The 19,512-nt window shown below is 51.4% G+C and overlaps 1 protein-coding gene across 11 annotated transcripts in view; it reads left to right on the top strand.

Moving 5' to 3' along the window:
• Positions 1-19,512, top strand: part of DIP2A (disco interacting protein 2 homolog A) — a 97,244-nt gene that overhangs the window by 376 nt on the left and 77,356 nt on the right. The window lies entirely within an intron of this gene.

Here is a 19,512-nt window from a genome sequence, read left to right as displayed (position 1 = left end):
GCCCCGGACCCCAGCCCGGCCCTCGCCCCGGACCCCAGCACGGCCCTGACCCCGAGACCCCGGCCCTCGCCCCGGACCCCAGCACGGCCCTGACCCCGGGACCTCAGAACCCAGCCCGGACCCCAGTCGGGCCCTCACCCCGGATCCCAGCCCAGCCCTCACCCCGGATCCGGGGATCCTGGACCCCAGCCCGGCTTTGACTCCAGACCCCACCCGGTCCCTTGCTTGCCCCTGACCTCAGGCCCCCGCCCAGCCCTCACTGCAGACCCCAGGACCCCTGACCGGGGACCCCGGCCAGAACCCTGAATCCCGGCCCTCACCCCGGACCCCGGCTCTCACCCCGGGTCCCAGCCCAGACACACACATCCCCCACCCCTCACCCTCGGCGCTGGCCCCGGGACCCCAGATCCCACCCGGCCAGGACCCTGGGACTTCAGACCCCGGCGTGGATCCCCCCTCCAGCCCTCACCCTGGGACCTGGACTCCCCCCCACCCCCTTTCCGCGCCAGCCTTTGGGTTCCAGGCGGGTCACCGAGCCCTGCGGTGGGACGGGGTGGTTTGGCCGCGAGCACGCGAGTCGGACGGGAATGACCGTTCTTGTCGGAGCAGTGACGCGTTTGTCCGAGCTTCGGGCTGCGGGTCTGAGCTTCTTGAGGGGCTGTACCCAGGCCCTGTGAGCTGCCTCCAGCCTGGGTGTCCGTGTCCCCCGTGTTGCCAGGTTGTGCCAGCACCTGCGTGTCTGCCTCGTCCAGGCTAAAGGATCACGTGCAAAGCCCTGGGCCCTTAGCACGGCCATGTTGCCCCATTTCCGGAACGTTTAAAAAATCCAGGAGAAGTTCAGCGAACGGTTGTCTGTTGACAATAGGCTGAGTCCGTGCACGTCAGAGGTGGGTGGCTGCGGCCTCCAGACCGATCCCGAGACTTGGGTCCTGTGTTGTGTTTGGATGCGTTGCGGAGAGGGAGGCCTTGCCCGGTTTTCAGGGCCGCCGGGGGCCTTTGAGGGAACACGTGTCAGTGTTAAGTCCGTGCTTGAGCCTCCAGTGCATCTTCAGTTTTTAGGGTCCGTGTCCTCACAGCCCCGCTGTCCTTCAGGTTTCGGGTTGATGGGGCGCAGGTGGGGGCAGAGAATTTCTGAAAGAGCCGTCCGAGTGCGCGCCCCTCGGGCTCCGGCATCGAACCGCCACGAAGCTCGGAGTGGAGGGCGCGGTCGTCCCGTCCGGTCCCCGTCCCGGTCCGGAGGGTACGGCACCCGCTTGCGGCCCGTCTGCGCCGAGCGCTGGGAGTTTTGGGGCCTGCGTCCGTGGCACGTTTCTGTCAGCCGGGTGCCGTGGGCGGCGGGCGGATGGGAGAACGCTCTGGAGAAGCCGGACGAGCTCCAGTGAGGACCGGCTCCGGCCGGGGGTGCGCACGTTTGCTCCTGGCCACGGGGCCACCGTGCCCAGCAGACTTCGACGTCTCCATGCTCTTGCAGGTCGCTCCTGACCCCGCCGGTGCCTTCGCCGTGCCCTCAGCTCTCGCCGTTTTGGGGTTGCACGCTCGCAGGCTTTCCAGGAGCTGCCAGAGGAGAGCGGGTCCTTTAAGAACTTGGTGACTGGTCGGTGGGAACAGGTACTGGGTGAGAGACGCGCTTTGTTGCACGCGGCTGTGCTGTCCTGTCGCCGTGGCGCGGGGTGTAGAGCTGAGTGACGGCTGTAAGGCTGTCGGCGGGGAGCAGCGGGAAAGCCAGCTCGGCCGAGAAGGGCGAGAACAGAGCTTAGAAGGAAAGGACAGAGTGCACTGTGCCAGGAGGCCGGAGCCTGGCCTGCGTCCCAGCTTCTAGACTCGCCTGACACCTTTCTTTTGGCCCAAATAGGTCAGTGATTATTCAGGCACAGCCGCACTTGGCCCTGTTCCCGGCGGTTCCCACACCTCTGACGCCAGCTTTGTCCGTTTGCGCGGGGCCCGTGTGGATGCCGGGCTGGCCTCCCGGTGGGACGGAGATGCTTTGTGACCGCCGCCGCGTCTTGGGCCGGCCCTCGGCGTCTTCACGGCAGCTGCTGCGTGGCCCGGAGCTTCGCTGGAGGACGGCAGCTCTGAACCTGGGTTTGGCCGGCCGTCCGAGGAGGGGCGCGGCGGCCGTGCGGACGTCCGGTTCTTGTGGAGGTTCCGTCGGATGAGAGAGTACGTGCACGTGCCTCGAACCTCGGAGGTGTTTTATCGATGCGGTTAGAGGAGGGTTTCACGAAGGGAGCACGGTCCTGAAGCGGCCCAAGGGCGTCTTGTCGTCGTTTCTGTGTTTCGATCAAGTAGATGTCGTTAGCGGGGGTCTTTGTCCGGTGCCTCCCCTCCCCCCATCGTGTGTGCGGGAGATAAACTTCTAATTCAGAATAAACGGGTGTCAGTTAGGGTGACTTCACGGTGCTCACGTCTGTCCGAAGGACAACGTGCATGGAACGTAGGGTCGGCACGGCGAGGCGGCTGAGGGGGACGGGGACGGAAGCAGACCAAGTGCTGTCCGCTGGAGACGGGTGGTGACAGGGGCCTGGGTAATCTGGAAGACCCTGCACGGCTTCCCTTGGCCTGCCCGCCGGTCGTGACTGGCTGGGAGTGTGGCCCTGCCTTTGCCCACAGCTCCCTGTGCTCTCACTGGATTGTCATCATTGACTGCGGTAGTTGGGGTCAGCCCTTGGCGGGGCTTCGGGTCTTAGAATACAGTGATTTTTTTCCTCGAGGGCAGTTTGTTGGCTTTATGTTAGGAGTTTCCGAGAGGGAGATAAGGCACAGCTCCGGTCTTGCCCCTAACTTTCCCGCTGTTTCATCCTTCTTAGGAAGAAGAGGATAAAGGTGGGATTTCCCGCTCTTCTTAGGCAGCCGCGGCCCCCACCACGAACACGCATAGAACTCACACGTGTGGCTCCTCAAGCATAGGAGAGTGTCCGTGGGTGAAAAGGAGGTTATTAGACTTTAGGAGAGAATTAATTCCCAGACACTGTGGTTTACCTATCGCAGCGTCCAGTTACCTTCCGGATGGCTCGCAGCTCGTGTTGGTACGACGCACCCCCTCGGGCTGGGGCGCTGAGCTGCTTTAAAACCCCGATGTTGGTACCGGGTTCGCGCTCTGTCCGAGGAGCCTGCAGTGGCTTAGAAAGGAAATGGTGCGCGGTCGACTGCCGTTGTCCCACCCTGTGCCGTTGTTCTCTTGTGGGCGGTAGGACCGTTGACAAGCTTCACCTTCAGTCTGTTCCTTGTTTTACTGCACTTTGTTAGTGTAGGGCCTCAGCCTGGATGCGGGCGAGCAGAAGGGGAAAGGCTCTGTGGGTGCAGAGGAAGGGGCTCCTTCACAAAGCTTTTTTCCTCGTTAATCTTCTTTAATGCCTGTAACTTGTGATGCAATTCTTAGTTTTCAAAATGGTAACCTGACACTGCTCGTACATCAGTAAACATTTGCTGTGCTTCCTAAATAGTTTGTGGCATGTTAAAGTTCTCATGTCTACAGTTCTTCTCATCCATCAAAGCCCAGCCCAAATCCCTTCTTACTCTGAGCTTTTCCTCATCATCTCTGACGTGGCTGCTTTCTTGGAAGTCTCATCACACTTGTTCTCACCGGTGGCATTCTTGCTACTTTTTGTTTTTTGTATTTGTTATTTGTATGTATTCGTGCATTCCGTGATCGTTGAGTGCCCACTGGGTACCAGCTAATGTTTGAGCTGTCAGAGGCCAGGGTTAGCTATGTTTCTCCATTGATCAGCTTTGCACACTTTTCTTAACAAGCAGTGCGGGTACAGAGGCAGAGAAGTGAAGTAGTTCAGAGGGAATGTGGGCTAGAGTGAGTGTGAGTGAGGGTGAGCGTGTGTGATGCCCCCCACCAGGTGCTTTCTAGGGTCCATTTTCTGGTTTCCTTCCAGAAGTAATCTGCCAGTGTGCTTCCTCTGGGGTCCCTGAGACCTTTTCTGGGCGCCTGCGAAGGAAGACTGTGTTCGCAGTGATGCTGAGATGTCCTCTCTGTTCTCCGTGTTTGCACTGGGGGTAGAAAGCAACGCTGGCGGCTTCATCAAGGCCAGGACCCTGGCGGTGCAGCCCCCCCGGTCAGCAGCAGAGATAGGGGCCACTTCCACTTAATAGTGTCCTTCCTCGATAAAACAGTAAAAGTTAACTTTCCTACGTCTCGACCCTTGAATACCCGTCTTTGTAGTAGTCCACGTGAGGAGATGGGAAGCGCCACACAGAGCCGCAGGGCCTGCTGGGAGGGACAGGCCTCGTGTGCCTTGACTTGCAAAGTGAACGGGCCGCTGCCATGGCAGGATGCCGTGTTTACTCGAAAAATGGGTGTTGGACAAACTGCAGGTACAAGACTTGGGTATCTGGTGGACGAGAACAAGTGTCAGAATTTCTGGCCAATGATAATGTTTGTGCTTTTGCAGTTTTTTTTTTTTTTTTTTTAATTCATTTATTTGACAGAGAGAGATCACAAGCAGGCAGAGAGGCAGGCAGAGAGAGAGGAGGAAGCACGCTCCCTGCTGAGCAGAGAGCCCGATGCGGGGCTCGATCCCAGGACCCTGAGATCATGACCTGAGCCGAAGGCAGCAGCTTAACCCACTGAGCCACCCAGGCGCCCCATGTTTGTGCTTTTGAACAAAAATTAAGCTTTTATAAACCTTATCGGCACACGAGCATGACAGCCTCTCATTACTTAAACTGTTTTGATGAGGTCAGCGGCAGTATTACTGTCAGTTTTTGATATTACGTGATGAAATGTGTCAACATTAGGAAGATCAATGTATCATGCTGCAAATTTGTGCGCAGTTGACAAGATCTTTCAAAATACAGACCACCGGGTTGTGACCCCACAGGACGACAGTTCACTGGTACAGTTTTAGGCTCTGCATTGCTCCCAGCCTGTGAGAAAGCGCAGCTTGCCTTGCTTGGGAGGCGTGGTGCGGAGGGCGGCCGGCCGGGGTCTGGAAAGACCGCCCAAACACTCCGCCCTCTTCCAGCGGCTGGACAGCCGGGTTCGCCCGGGTTCCCAGATGAGGGAATCGAGCCGACTGATCTACGAAGCCCAATTTAAGAGACTGGTGAGAGTAAGACAACACCTGTCCTCACTGAATGTTTTTGGCTTTGGAAATCTATTATTTTTTAAAATTAAAATATATTTATGTTGACATGGTTTATTATAAACAAATTTGAGTGAATTAAACATTTAAAAATTTCACCATTTTAATTCCTAATACGGTAAATGTTGATCGATATAACACACACAAGCAAAAGCTCTTCTGATTTTTGAGAGTGTGAAGGGGTCCTGCGTCCAAAACCTTTGAGAAGTTCTCGTCCTTGCAACTCTAATAACAGAACTTTTACAGAAATGCCCAAATGTCACTGTATATTTCTTTATACTTCTTGGAACAGATTTTTTAGCTGTTGTTGGCATAATAGGATTTCTGTTTATATTTGTAAAGACCGTCAGATGCTTCTGAAAGTTATACGTACTAAATGCTTATATGTCCCACTTTACATGATTCGGGAATATTCCCTTTAGAATTTTTTTGTAGTGAATCATCCTAGCACAGTCTCCTTACAAAATTTTTTTTCTTTACAGAATTTTGATTGATACATTTTTAAAAGAGTGTCAATACTATGATTTCAGTTTTAATACCGTAAAACTTTCCACATACCATTCATTGCCAACTATTCTGTACTGTGGAATTCCTGCCTTTGTTTAAACTTCACTTTCTCTCTGAGGTTCCGCCTTCCTCTGGGAAACACCCCCTTCTCCGGTGGGGCACGTCTGCCCCATGACCCCGTCGTGCTCATGGTGTCCCCCCTGCACGGTTTATTGCGCGGTTGCGTTTCTTTGTTTGCGTGCTCTGCTACTTCGTAGGGAACAGGAAGTTTGATCTGCTTGTCTTCATGTCGTCCTCAGCACCTAGCATATATTAGGCATTTTAATAAATGTTTAATTAATAAAAGTAAAAACTACACATGGTGTTTATTTTCAGTTTTTTAAACCTTTTATTATTTTTTATTTTAAGTAATCTTCATGGCCACTGTGGGGCTCGGACTCATGGTGCCGCGATCCAGAGTCGCTCCCTCCACGGCCCGATCCATCCAGGCACCCTGTTTGCAGTTGCAAATCAAGAATCACTGTGCCTGGCTGCGCCCTTGGCTTTCTCGGTGACAGTCTTCCAGATTCAGTGCCGCTGTTCATCAGCGGGGCAGACCTGCGTCTCAGGGTGCCACTGCTGTGGATCTGGGGCAGGTGCTCCACTACCAGGAAGAAGCTGCCGGCGAGTCCCGCTGCTGTGTGTCTCAGGTGCCATCCGGAAGGGTCTGGCGGGCCCTGAGGCGGCCATGTCGCACCTGTGGCCTCAGCTCTGGGCTGTGGGTCCACGCCACCTGCACGCTGAGGCCACGCGTCTGTTGCAGGAATACAAACGCAGGTGGGAGCCCGGGAGCCTGTGGCTCCTGCTGGGGCCTTTGGCGCGAGGACCCATGCGGCCTGAAACTTCTGAGAGCCGTGTCGAGTCTTAGACTGTTTCCACCCAGCCTGCCTCCCTCCCTCTGCCGCTGCGGGGGTCACCTGGGTCGTGCCGCGCTCCACCCTCGCTCCACCCGCGCTCCACCGTGCTCCACGGCTCGCTCCCCGTCCCCCTCACAGGCATGGCTCCCCGAAGTCGCTTGCGTGTGTGTTCCGTCTTAGCATTGCTTCTCGGGGCTCCTGAACTGCCGTGGGGCTCTCTGGTTTAGACCCAGGTGGAAAGGCTGATGTACCTGGTGTCGTGGCTTAAAAGTGTCTCCCCTGAGTGGGCAGGAGACCATACTTGCCGCATAGTTGTTGGTCCGTGCGTATCGAGTTGAATTATTCCCTCTCTCAGGACCCGCTTGCCTGTGGCTGGCTGTGGTTTAGGTGTCCATAGTGACACTTCCTGAGAGCTGGGGCCAAACCCACCTTGCTCTCTTCTGTGTCCCCGCCATCAGAGCCGCTGGCGTGTCATCCACGTCCAGGGACTTCTGTCCATCCAGGCTCTGCTGAAAAGAGAGACAACAGCTGGAATTTGGGGAGGCGGTTTTAGACCAGTGCTCAGGACACCCTGGGCAGGTGACTCCCGTGTGACAGGGGACGGAGCATCCCAGCTGGGTGGGTTGGCTGAGTGTGGTGACTCAGGTGATGAGAAGGTGGGCGGGTGGTAGGAGGAGGCCAGAACGGTGGCCTGAGCCTGGGCCGGGTCTGGTGGCTCGACCGGTTTCTACTTGAGGGGTCGTGAGGGACCACGGGACCTTGTGCTCCACCGGCGTGTGTCCTTGAAGACTCCCTGGCAAGCGTGAACGGGGCTCAGATCACTCGGGGCAGGCACTGCTGGGTGAGGAGTAGTAGTGTTGGGCGAGACGCCGCTCGACCTGAAGGAGGGGCAGAGGGATTGGCTGATGGTGGCGGGGACAGCAAGGAGTTGGGATGTGACTCCTGGGCTGTGGTTGGAGCTGCTGCACGCGTGCACAGTGACGAGATGGGGAAGAGGAGGGTGACTGGGTTGGAGGGGAGACGCACTTGTTCGGCTGTTCGAGGAAGAAATGGCCTAACACGGCCCCTGCGATGATGGGGACACCAGCTAGTTGGCCTGATTGTGCTGCTGTTTTGGGGTGACTGTGGACTACATCCACGACTGTGGACAGGATGTGGTTATTAAACGCTTCGTCCAGATAACAGATGCCGGGAATATCACGAATTTGCTATCCTGATGCTTAAAACACCGTCCCAGTCAGTCTAATAGGCGTCTGTGCCTAACCTGATTCCTGACCACTAGTTGCAGGCTGTGTCGGAGATCGCCAGCGGCGCTCACAGCCGGCCGCCCGTGTGAGACCCCGGGCACTGCCTCCTTCTCTTCATGAGGACCTGCTGCAAGGGGGCACCTCCAGAGAACAGTGTCCTGCCTCTGTGTCCCACACTCCGCAGCCCTGAGGACCTTGAGGACAGGGGCCTGGCCGTCCTGCGAGCTGCCGGCTGGGTCTGCAGGGGGACCCCTTCGGGGCCGGCTGGCTGTGCCTTGGTTTCTCCCGGGGCACTTGCTGGCAGTCTTGGGGGGGCACGCCCAGGGCAGGCCTTCAGCTGAGGCGTGGGTTGTGTGGGGGTCCGAGTCGTGCACTGTCAGGAGCCTCTGTGGGCCGTTCGGTCCCCTCTCTCTGTAGACCTTTCATCTGACCACGTGGGGTAGATGTACGCCTTGGACTTAGAAGTCTGCAAAGAGGCTTGACGGGGGGCCCTGCTCTGCTAGAATGAAGAGTCTCTGCCTGGCCACATGACCCCATGGAAGCAAGAGTGGGGAAGGGGAGTGGCGTCACCCCTGCACCCCGTGACCAGCACCCACTCTTTACACCACAAACCCCCAGTGAACGGTCGTCCTTGTGGTGCTGCCACACGCCTGTCTCTCTCTGTCAGGGTCCAGGCTGACTGTCCTGCTCTTTTAGTTGAAAAGTACAGAAGAGTTGTAATTTTTGAAAACACATTTTTATTTCATTTTTTCATGTGTTCTTTTACCTGATGTGATAATGCAACATTTATTTAAAATAAAAGTGAATTTAAGGGCATCTGGGTGGCTTAGTCAACTGAGTCTGCCTTCAGCTCAGGTCATGAGCCTGGAGTCCCGAGATCGAGCCCTGCATGGCATCGAGCCCCACATGGGGCTCCTGGCTCAGCAGGGAGCCTGCTTCTCCCTTTGCCTGCTGCTGCCCCGCTTGGGCTCTTTCCTCTCTCTCTCCCTCTCTCTCTCTGACAAATAAATAAATACAATATAAATAAATAAATAAATAAATAAAGATGAATTCATACGAAGTGGTCGCTGTACTGTGAGGTAGCTGAAGAGAGGGTGGGATGAAGGAGGGTTGTGTTATTTTATCCTCCTGCTCCGCGCGTAGATCTTTCACAACTAATTTTTTAAAGATTTTATTATTTATTAATTTGACAGAGAGAAAGAGAGACAGCGAGAAAGGGAACACAAGCAAGGGGAGCAGGAGAGGGAGAAGCAGGCTCCCCGTGGAGCAGGGAGCCCCATGTGGGGCTCGATCCCAGGACCCTGGGATCATGACCTGAGCCGGAGGCAGACGCTTAACGACTGAGCCCCCCGGGCGCCCTCAGAACTAATCTTTGCTGTAGCATTTTGTTGGCAGTAAGCTTGCTTCTGAGTCCGACCACAGTCTTCACGGACCAGTCTTCAGAGACAAGATCATCTAACATTTCTCATATTGTGCTTATGCATCACAAAGAGTCGGAAATTACACACTGCACGGCAAAGAAGAACCTGTAATCAGTGAAAGACCCAACACCTGACAACAGTTGCCTCTGTCATTATTGATCAAGGATCACTTGGACTGATGCCCTCAGACGCCCTCGTCCTCTTCCACACAGGAGATGAATGGCTTCTGTTTTTCAGATTTCCTAGATCCTTGGGACAGCACCTCAGGTGGTCCCTGGGACAGTAATCATGCAGGGTTTCCTTCCAGACTTTGGCTTGTGTTGCTCAGCTCTAAGGGACGAGTGGCAGTCCTGTCCCATCAGTTTACACTGACTGTTCATGACTCGAGAGTATCGTATTGGAAATAGCAGAGAAAGATCTTTTGTTTCCTTTCAGATTTCAGAACTTTTTCTCTAGGATCTTTGATAAAAGACCTTTAAATTGAGTATCTGAAATGTGAAGACATGTTCATGCTGTTGAAGCAGGTGAGTAACTCAGAAGAGCGTGTCATGTCGTGGAGAGTTCCTGCCCAACTCCGGGCTCTGTTGGCTTGTCTGTGAAGCTGGGGGCCGTGGAAGAGCCCTTTTCAGGAAACACTAAAATCAGGATAATTTAGAGATAAAAGGTATAGAAATGAGATAATCTGGCCTCATTATTAGGTAATCTTGGCATCACGGGCTCAATTGTATCCTCCAAATTCATATGTTGAAGACAAGTTCATATGTTAAGACTTAATGTGGAATTTAACAGACTCGTAGTTGGGACTGTATTTAGAGACACATCCTTCAAGGTGGGGGTGACGGTTAAATGAAGTCATGGGTGGGCTCTGATCCGATAGGACCTGCGTCCTCCCTAGACGAAGAGGTGGCAGGAGCGCGCACACAGAGAGCAGGCCATGTGAGGACAAACAAGAAGGTGGCTGTGTGCAAGCCAAGGAGAGCCTCAGGGGGACCCAGAGCTGCTGTGGGGGTAAAGTACGTTTTTATTGTTGAAGCCACCCAGTCTGTGGTCCTCTGTTAGGGCGGCTCGAGCAGACGAAGACTCTGTGTGCCACCCTGTCGCTCAGCAACATTCAGCAGACTGAGGGCCGTGGCCTAGCGAGGGCTGAAAGACCCGTAGACAGTGGCCGTTTCGTAAGGTGTGTGCAGGCCCCCCAAGAGGAGCCTCTGTTGGTTCGGGTGGGCCCGGCTGATAGAGGGAATAGAGTTTCTTCCCGCTTTGTGTGAGAGCACGTGTGAGGAGGGTGTCCTAGGAAGGCGGGGAGAACATGCTAGACGGAGGGAGATGAGCCAAGGCTGAGTGGGCCGGGGGTTTCCAGACCGTGTTCCCCAGGCCACACGGGCAGACAGGGCTTCTTGGGAGAGGCGGGGGCTGGTTTACAGGAGGGTTTATGCATCCTAGTGGGAATTGGGACTGGGCCCTCTGGAGCCTAGACCAGTGTGGAGAGAAACTCAGGTGCCTGCTGCAGCCAGATGGGTGTTAGGGATGGGTGAGGTGAGCAGGGCTGAGACGGGCACCTGTGCTCTCTAGAGCAGCACAGGAGAAGCTTCTGTGCTGGTGGAAATGGGTTGTGCTGGGGCTGCCACGGCCACTAGTGTACCACGGCAGCTGCCAGTCACACGTGTGGGAGTGGGAAACTGAATAGCCCATTTAATTGATTTTTAATTAATTAAAATGTAAATCTAAAACTTAAAATTCTAGGGGTCCCTGGAGGGGCTGGGGGGCTCAGTTGGTTAAGCATTTGTCTTTGGCTCAGGTCATGATCTCCAGGTCCTGGGATGGAGTCAGGGGTCAGGCCCCCTGCTACGTAGGGAGCTTGCTCCTCCCACTCCCTCTGCTGCTCCCCCTGCTTGTGCGTCCTTGCTGTGTCAAATAAATAAAATAAAAATCTTTAAAACTTAAAATTTTAAAATACTCCCATAAAATTAGGAATATAATAAAGATCTGTCCATCTACACTTCTATTAATATTACAGTTGGTAAGGAAAAGACAAAAGTCTTTGTAAACTGTAGGTTTGCTTCCACAGACAAGTCCCCAAGAGTCAGTGAAGTGTCAGAGCCAGTGGGAGCGCCGCACCAGTGCTGGGTGCAGGACCGTCCTGTGGGACTGGGAACACGCCTTCACACCCGGAAGAAGGGATTCGAGAGTCCGTTGGGAGAAGCCCTGCCCTTTCACAATAGCAACAAAATCACAGGGTACCCAGGAATGTCCACCGAAGCTGGGGCAGCTCTCCTTCAGAAATCCCCAGACGATCGCTGGGGAGCTTCGGCCGACCGGAAACAGGAGACTATGGTGCCCCGTGGTTGGGTGGAGAAGGACCCTCGGTATTTCATGCGTGCGTGTGGGCCGCAGACTTGTCTGTCCGTGCTGACCCTGGGACTTGTAGAAGGCTACAGTGCTGAGAAGAGTTGAGACATTTTTCAGGTGGGAAGAAAAGAACAAGGTTAAGGCTCATTCCCTGCGAGGTAACCAAGATTAATTTTAAAACTCTGGCAATAAGTAAATGAACGTGGTGTGCTGAGTTACTTGGGAGGACACAGCGGCCACGGGGGTAGACAGGGTCATTAGAGCGGTGGCGGAGCTCTGCACTACAGAGGGTCTTAAGAGAGGTCTTAAGAGATCCTGCGAGAGCAGCAGCGGCTTGCGCGGCCCACGTGGGTGATGCAGTGAAGCCAGTGCCGCTCCCGAGGAGGGGTGGCCTGTGGTCTGGCGGGGGCACTGCTTGCAGGGCCGGTTTCTTATCTGCGTGCACATTTGTGTGGTACAGCTTGTCAGCCAAGAGCTTACCTTGTGTAAAGCTCCTCTTTATCCATTTGAGAGAGAGAGTGTGGAGGGAGGGGCAGAGGGAGAGGGACAAGCAGACCGTGCCAGGCACAGAGCCCCACGGAGGGCTCAGTCCCACTACTTCCGGATCCGGCCCCGGGTGGAAATCAGGAGTCGGCTGCCCAACCAACTGAGCCACCCAGGCACCCGGCCAGGAGCTGTGTGCCCAGGAAGAATCTGACTGTCCTTCTCTGTGGCACTGCTGTCAGTCTCCTCGTGTGGCCTGAATGGGTGTGGGGGTCTGACTTGGATTATAGGGAAATCTAGATGAGCTGACAAGGACTGGGTCAGGAGGCTGCGCTTGGGTTAGGCACTGCGACACTGCTGGGTGTGGTCAGCAGCTTCTCCACGTGCAGTAGGTTGAGAGACTCACCGTGCGCACCCGTGTACCTACCACCTGATTTTTCAAGACATGAAGATAAATCTTTGCCAGGAACCGTTACGGAGAGAGTATGAGCCACACCGATTCTGTCTGCGTCCCCCAGCCTCCCTCCTGAGCTGGCGTTGGAGCATTGTGCTGCGTTTCCATATATCCTTAAACACCGCATTGCGCTGTTTTCATGCTTTAAGACTTTTCATCAGTCACCAGTATGAGTCCTTCTGAAACTTGCTTTTCATCCCAAATTATGTTTTTAGAATTACGGTAATGGTGGTGTTAATATACGTTCTAACTAACTGCTTTGGGGCAGTCTTACGTGATTACACTGTGGTGTATTAATTTTTCCCTTCGAGTGTATATTTTTTAAATTAGTAAACCATTTTTGGGGCAGTCTGAGGTTCAGAGCCCAGTGGCGTGGCAAGCGCAGATTCCCTGTGTCCCCCCGTGGCCTGTCCCCACCATCACGGCCCACGTCTGTTCTCTCCGTGAGCCGCGAGCTCCTGTCACTCCCAACACTGAGAGGACACGTCGCCCGTGCGTCCTCGGCTGCCCTGTGGCGGTGTGTGTGCTGCGGGTTCGGACGTGCGTTTAGTGACATTCGTCCACCGTTTCCCATGCAGTCCTGCGTGTCCTATTTGAAACCGAGGACGACCCCTCGCAGGGGGCAGCGGCCTCGCCCCCATCGACGAGCCCCCGCCCAGGCCCTGAGACCTCCGCCCAGGAGCGCACACAGGCCCGCAGGGGGAGGAGCTCCGGAGGTGAGGAACGGAGAGCGCCTGCGCCCAGCCAGGCTCACACACATGGTGGCTGCTGGCGGGCAGCATGGGGTCGCCGTGGGCTCAGTTTTGGAGGACGTGGAGCTGGGGCAGGTCTGGGCGGGTTTGCGAGGGGTCTCGCCGCCAGCGCGGTCCAGCCTCAGCTCCTCTTGTTCTGCAGGTCCGTGTGCTGCTCGACCGTGAGCCTACAAAAGCGGTCATTCCGTCCCTCTGCGGCCGCGGCGTGACGGGAAAGCCGGCATCGCTGGCCCTCCCCAGAGTGACTCAAGGGAGTACGTGTCTTCCTGAGAGCACAGCGGCTCTAGAGATGTGGTGTTTACCGGTCTCTCGTCGTAGTGCGTTTCTTGGTGGTCCCCCCAGAACCGTGTTGTAGTTGGGACCCGTGAACATTACCGTTCTGGGAGAAAAGCTCTTTGTGGATGGGATTGAGGGTCTTGAGGCGAGTGACCCGATGGTTTGGGTGGGACTTGACGTGCCATCAGAGGTGACTTTAGAAGAGAGAGGCGGAGGGAGATTGGACGCGCGCAGACCCAGGGGAGCGGCAGGGGGGCACCAGGGCACAGACTGGAGTGATGTGGCCCCCCATCGGGGAAGCCAAAGAGTCCAGGAGTGGGTTCTCCCCGAGAGTCCCCGGAGGTCATGCAGCCGTTTGCCTCCTGGTTCTGGCTCAGTGAAAGGACTTCAGACTTCTGGCCCCCAGAGCTGCGAGGGAATAAGTTTTCTTCACAGTTTTCTTGTTTTAAGCCGCAAACCGGCTGTAGCAGCTGCAGGATGAACCCACTCACCTCAGGGTCTACGGCGTACTTGGGGAAGATGTTTTCTTAATTCTTTTGTTCCATGTTACCTCTTTGTGAGCTATACCGCCGGTCTGAAACACGTTTGTTTTCTTCCTCTATGGTTAGTAATTTTCGTTTCCTGGGCAAGAGCTCTTTCCCTGCCTCAGGGCCATGAAGACGTTCTTTTATATTATTATTGAAGAGCTTTATTGATCTTTCACATTGAAACGCGTAATCCACCTGGAGTTGAACTCTGTGGAAGAAGTCATTTCGTTGCTGTTCTGTGCGCTGCTCCGCTGACGGGCGAATTTGTGCGAAAGGCTGCCTCTTCCTACTGCTCCGCCGTCTCCTTGTCTGCCTCAGGGTCTCACTGCGCTCAGTACCGCAGCCTCGCGGGACGTGTCTGTGTCTGGTCAAGTCTGTCCCTTTTTATTTCGAGTTTCATTTGCTGATCTTGGCCCTTTGCATTTTTCCACGTACATTTTAGCATCAACTTGTCTGTTTCTACACACACACAAACCCGCAGGAGTCCTGATTCGAGTTCCTCGGGCCCTGAAGGTCCAACCGGACAGCAGTGGCATCGTTACGGTATTGAGTGAGCAGATCCGTGAACTTGCTGGATCACTTCATTCTTTAGGCCTTTTAAACCTTACCCTAGTGCTTTTAGCTTATTTACTTCTGAGACACAGAGAGAGAGTGAGCAGGAGCGGGCGGGAGGGGCAGAGCTAGGGGAGAAACAGCCTCCCTGCTGAGCGCGTGGAACCCACGTGGGGCTCGATGCCACGACCCTGGGACGGGGACCTGAGCCGAAGCAGACGCTTCACCAGCCGAGCCCCCAGGTGGCCCGTGTTTCCGGTTTCTGTTTAGAGGTCATGTATATATGTCTTTCATTAAATTTATCCCTGGACTTGAAATATTGTATTTTTCAGGTATAGAATTTACTTTTCTGTTTTTTAAAAATCACAGTCAGCTTTTTAATTCCTTGAACATGTTGATCATGGTTATTTTAAAGTTCTGTTACGTGGACACCCTGTCTGTACCTTCCTATTCTCTGTTAGTTTCCATAGGTTGTAGTCACAGCTTCCTTCTGCCCATGGGCCAGACACTGTAGGTGTAGCAGTGATTGTGACTCTAGATGTTTCTGTTTCTCCATAAAGGCTCTCCTTTGGCTTCTGGCAGGTGGATGGACTGGGGGTGCGTCTTTAATGTGCACATCCTAACAGTGGGACATCAAACTATATGAAGCAAAACCAAGTAGAATTGCAAAGAAAAACAGGTGAATCCACTATCATAGTTGGAGACTTTGATACCCTCTCTCAGAAAAGGACCCAGCAGGCAGAAAATCAGTAAGGACACCGTTGAATTCAACAGCGTCATCTCTCCACTGTGTGTAATGGATATCTATAGACTCTTTTGTCCAACAACAGGAGATTATACATTCTTCTCAAGTCCGCATGAAGCATTCACCAGGAGAGACTACATTCTGGGCCATAAAACACATCTTCATGAATTTAAAAGAATAGAAATAATACCGTGTCTGCTCTCAGACCACAACAGGATTGAACTAAAAATCAATAGCAGAGAAATCAAAATATGTAGAGATTAAACAGCATACTTCTGCATAACACAGGTCCACAGAGAAATTCATGAGAAGTTCTGAAATATTTTGAACGAAATGAAAATAAAAACACAACTTACCTAAATTTGTGAGATTCAGCAAAAGCAATACTTAAAGGGAAACTTACAGCATTAAGAAGAAAGATCAAAAGTCAGTACCCGGGTGGACATTATGCTAAGTGAAATAAGTTATGTGGAGAAAGCCAGATACCGTGTGACCTCACTTATATGTGGAATCTAACAAAACAAAACAGAGCTCAGAGATACAGAGGACAGACTAGTGGTATTTGAAAGTTGCTGGGAGAGTAGATCTTAAAAGTTCTCATCACAAGGAAAAAAAATGTAGCTGTGTGATGAGGGCTGACTATATTTAATTGTGCTCATTTCACAGTACGTACAAATATCAAATCATGTTGCACACCTGAAGCTAATATAATGTTACATGTAAATTATATTTCAGTTTAAAAGATCAATAACCTAAGATTCTTCCCTGGGAAATTACAAAAACAAGAGCAAATTAAATAAAAAGTAAATAGAATAAAAGAAATAATAAGAATTAGAGCAGAAATCAATGAAACTGAAATCAGGAATCAATAGAAAACCTGGTTCTTTGAAAGTCAATGAAATCGATAGATCTTTAGTCGGGCTAATTAAGAAAAAAAGAGAGGGGGGTGCCTAGGTGACTTAGCCAGTTAAGCATCTGCCTTTGACTCAGGTCATGATCCCAGCTTCCTGGGATCAAGCCCCACATCCGTCTCCCTGCTTGGCGGGAAGCCTGCTTCTCCCTCACCCACTCCCCCTGCTTGTGTTCCCTCTCTCGATGTGTCTCTCTGTCAAATAAATAAATAAAATCTTAAAAAGAAAAGAAAAGAAAAACCCACAACTAACATCATCATACTTAATGGGGAGAAACTTAAAGCTTTCCCTGTAAGAAGAGCTATAAGGCAAGGATGACCCCTCTCACCATTCATTGTCAACGTTGTAGTGGAAATTCTAGCTAATACTAAAAGATAAGAAAAGGAAATAAAAGGCATATAGATTGGGAAGGAAGAAATAAAAGTCTTTGTTTACATATAGCATGGTCGTCTGTGTAGAAAATCCAAAAGAATTAACAAGCCCTCCTCCTCCTCACCAAAACTAACACAGTTATAGCAAGGTTGCATGACTCAAGGTTAATATGCAAAAATAAATCACTTGGCACTGTACAAGTGGGACTTGAAATTAAAAACACAATACCATTTACGTTAGCACTCCCCAGATTAAATACTTAGGTATAAATCAAACAAAATATGTTCAAGATCTCTGTGAGGGAAACTACAAAATACTGATGAAAGAAATCAAAGAACTAAGTAAGTGGAGAGGTGTTCCATGTTCATGGATAGGGAGACAGTATTGTCCAGATGTCCGTTCTTCCCAAGTCGGTCCGTAGATGCAAAGCAGTCCCAGTCCAATGTCAGCAAGATTGTTGTGCATATTGACAAACCGGTGCTAAAGTTCATAGGGATGAGCAAAAGGCCCAGGACAGCAGAGCAATTGTGAGGGAAATGAACAGAGTTAGAAGATGGACACTCTGATTCCAGGACTCACAATAAAGCTGTGGTAATCAAGGCAGTCAGCGGAACAGATAGATCAGTGGAGCCGAACAGAGAAGCCAGAAATAGACGCACATAAATGTAGCCAGTTAATCTTTGACAGAAGAGCAGTAGGAAAAAGACAGTCTTTCCAACAAATGGTGCTGGAACAACTGGACGTCCACATGCAAAAAAGTGAACCTAGGTATGGACCCTACCAAAAAGTTAACTCAAAATGGATCTCATCCCTCAAGTAAAAATGTAGAACTCTAAAACTGGAAGATCAATAGAAGATAACTTAGAAAACCTAGATGACCTTATGTGTGGTGATAACTTTTAGATACGGCACCAAAGCCACAATCCATGACATAAATAACTGATAAGAAACACTCTATTAAAACTAAAAACTTCTGCTCCGCAAAAGACAATGTTAAGAGTAAGAGAAGACGCTGTTTACTGGGAGGAAATATTTACAAAAAACCATGTCTGATAAAAGACCATTACCCGGGGCGCCTGGGTGGCTCAGTGGGTTAAGCCGCTGCCTTCGGCTCAGGTCATGATCCCAGGTCCTGGGTTCGAGCCCCGCATCGGGCTTTCTGCTCAGCAGGGAGCCTGCTTCCTCCTCTCTCTCTGCCTGCCTCTCTGCCTACTTGTGATTTCTCTCTGTCAAATAAATAAATAAAAATCTTAAAAAAAAAAAAAAAGACCATTACCCAAAATATAGGAAGAACTCTTAAAACTCAACAGTGAGGAAACAACCTGGTGGAAAAATGGTCCGAGGACCTTAACAGACACCTCACCAGAGAAGACATACAGATGACAAATCAGCATATGAAAGATGCTCCACGTCACAGGTCATCAGGGAAATGAAAATAAAAATGATAATGACACTGCTGCACACCTACGAGAGTGGCCACAATCCAGAACAGGCCAGCGGCGAGTGCTGGCGAGGACGGGAGCCACAGGAGCGCTCGGTCACGGCTGCTGGGAAAGCAGGTGGTGCAGCCATCTTGGAAGGCAGTTTGGTGGTTTCTCCCAAGACGAAACCTGCTCTTCCCATCCCACCCAGCGATCACATTCTTTGGTATTTCCCCAAAGGAGTTAAACGCATGTGTGAACACAAAAGCCTGCACACAGTTGCTTACAGAAAATTTGGAAGCAACCAGGATGTCCTTTAGTATGTGAATAGATAAGTAAACTGGTCCATCCAGTCAATGGAATGTTATCTAACACTGCACAGAAGCGAGCTGTCAAGCCAGGAAAGACATGGGAGAAACGGAAATGCATTAAGTGAAGTCAGTCGGGAAAGGTTATCGTGTGATTACAACTCCATGACATTCTTGGAAACTATGGGGACAGAAGAAAGATGAGTGGTTGCCAGGGATTGGGGGGTGAGGGAAGGATGAAGAGGCAGAGCACAGAGGACTTTTAGAGCAATGAAAATACCCTGTGTGATATCATAATGATGGATATGTTTTTATACATTTGTCCAAACTCACAGAACGTACTACACCAAGAGTGAGCCCTAACCAGACAGTAGACTTCGGGTAAATACTGTGAACCCATACAGTTCATTGACTGAAATGAAGCTTACCAGTCTGGGGGGGGTGTTCATAATGGGGGAGGCCGTGCATGTGTTAGGGTAGAGGGTGTTTATGGGAATTCTCTGTACCTTGCCCTCAATTTTGCTGTGAACCTGAAACTACTCTAAAGTACATATATATATAAAGCTTTAATTAAATAAATTAAAAGGTAGAGGGGAAAAAAGTCCCAACCTTCTGGAAAATAAATCTGCACACCCAGATGGTTTCACTGACAGATTTTATCACTTAAAAAGAAATAACACCAACTTTATATAGTCTCTCCCATGTATTTTTAACTTTTTATTTTGAAATAATTTTTGTCTCTTAAGTTACAGAAATAGTACATAGAATTCATTCAGTTTCTTTCATAACATCTTATATAACCAGAATACATTATCAAACTATTTCCACATACTCTTAATTACAGTTATTGTGCTAAAAATGTAAAGAATTCGGAAGTGTATGAAGGAAAAATATTTCTTACATCCACCTCAAGCTAAATAAACAAATCACTATTGGTAATCCGTTGGGCATCCTTCCAGGTATTTCTTGCACACACAGGATGTGTACACTTACATGCATGCGTAGTTCTATTTATTTGTTGTTACCAGAATTAAATCAGTCTTTATAGTTTTTTTTTTTTTTAATCATTCTCTGTAGTTTTCAACTTGCTGCTTTTACCCAGTAGTGTATCATGAATCTGTGTAAGTGATACTCCTCCCCCTACCTTCCAAATACCGGGGTATTTTTTAAGGAGTAACAACAGAAGTAATAAAAGTTGTTA

Source organism: Lutra lutra, chromosome 1 (assembly GCF_902655055.1).
Source record: "Lutra lutra chromosome 1, mLutLut1.2, whole genome shotgun sequence".
Taxonomy (NCBI): Eukaryota; Metazoa; Chordata; class Mammalia; order Carnivora; family Mustelidae; genus Lutra; species Lutra lutra.
This window is presented reverse-complemented; position numbering and strand designations above follow the sequence as displayed.